The following is a 1,308-nucleotide window of genomic DNA, read 5'->3' as shown; positions in this document are numbered from 1 at the left end:
TCTCTCTCTCTCTCTCTCTCTCTCTCTCTCTCTCTCTTTCTTTTTATTTTTTTGGTTTTTCAAGACAGGGTCTCTCTGTGTAGCCCTGGCTGTTTTGCTCTGTGGATCAGGTATTTGCCACCAACACACAGCTAATCTCTCATTTCTCATTCTGAACTCACATACCTTTGCAATGCCCAAGAAGTTTAGGATCACCAGGAGATACCTTATTCTCCTACAAGTTAACTTGGAAAAGCCCCACATTATTCTGACAACGTGGGTTTGAGGTGAGCAGGTTTACACTGCTGGAGGTTCAGTCCGTTTCTAGCCATCCATTCATATTTAAACATGTTGATACTGCTCTTCATGTTAGTTTTGTTGTTCTCTAGAAACGTGTTTGGAATTCCATTATCCATGTAAAGTCTTGTGAATTGCATTCACATCTCAAAATTTAGTTGGGAACAACCTGTGCTTTCTGGGGAAGTATGGTACAACATTTTTCTAACTGTGACATTAGCTAGCTAGTCAGTATTTTCGGGCAGCCATGTCTGATTTATAATTTGGCCACCAGAGGAGAATGAACACTCATAAGGTGACATTCAAGAGAATCCATGTGAGTAGAAAACTTCATTTTCAATTTTCAATTTAGCTAATCTCTCTCTCTCCCTCTCTCTCTCCCTCTCTCTCTCTCTCTCTCTCTCTCTCTCTCTCCTGTGTGTGTGTGTGTGTGTGTGTGTGTGTTGTCTAGTCCCATGCTTAGTTACTATTTCATTAATTCCTACTGTTGTGTATTCATTGTTAAGACTCAAAACCAGGCTTGTGGGACTCAGGAATGAGGAATGTCAAATAAGCAACGAGGCAGCTCGTGCTCCTTGGGCTCTTCTGCTAAAGACCTAAGAATGTTACGGTAGTTGCTTCCCTTGATACTGCCCTTTCTAGCAGTGTGGTTTTGATTGAGTCACCCGAACATGTCCTAGTAAATTGCTCTCAGACCCAAGTCTAGTTCCTCATTATGCTCCCCTGGAGCAATAGTCAGAATAGTGGAACATTTTAACAAATGATGTATTCACACGCAGCAAGTTGAAGCTGTGCCCTAAACAGGTATCAAGCAGAAAATCATAGACGAAGTAGATCTCCCTCAACCCTTGCTCACCAATATTACTTCAGAAGAGTTATCACAAGGTGAAGTGGGCTATGTTTAATAACATTAGCATTTTGTTTTGTTTTGTTTTGTTTTGTTTTTCGAGACAGGGTTTCTCTGTGTAGCCCTGGCTGTCCTGGAACTCACTCTGTAGACCAGGCTGGCCTCGAACTCAGAAATCCGCCTGC

The 1,308-nt window shown here is 42.0% G+C and overlaps 1 protein-coding gene across 1 annotated transcript in view; it reads right to left on the bottom strand.

The window, feature by feature from the left end:
• Positions 1-1,308, bottom strand: part of Stap1 (signal transducing adaptor family member 1) — a 34,196-nt gene that overhangs the window by 16,278 nt on the left and 16,610 nt on the right. The gene's annotated exons all lie outside the window — the stretch shown is intronic.

The sequence above is a fragment of the Mus caroli genome, chromosome 5, assembly GCF_900094665.2.
Source record: "Mus caroli chromosome 5, CAROLI_EIJ_v1.1, whole genome shotgun sequence".
NCBI classification, from domain to species: domain Eukaryota; kingdom Metazoa; phylum Chordata; class Mammalia; order Rodentia; family Muridae; genus Mus; species Mus caroli.
Note: the sequence above shows the minus strand (reverse complement) of the source record. Positions and strands in the feature narration are given on the sequence as shown.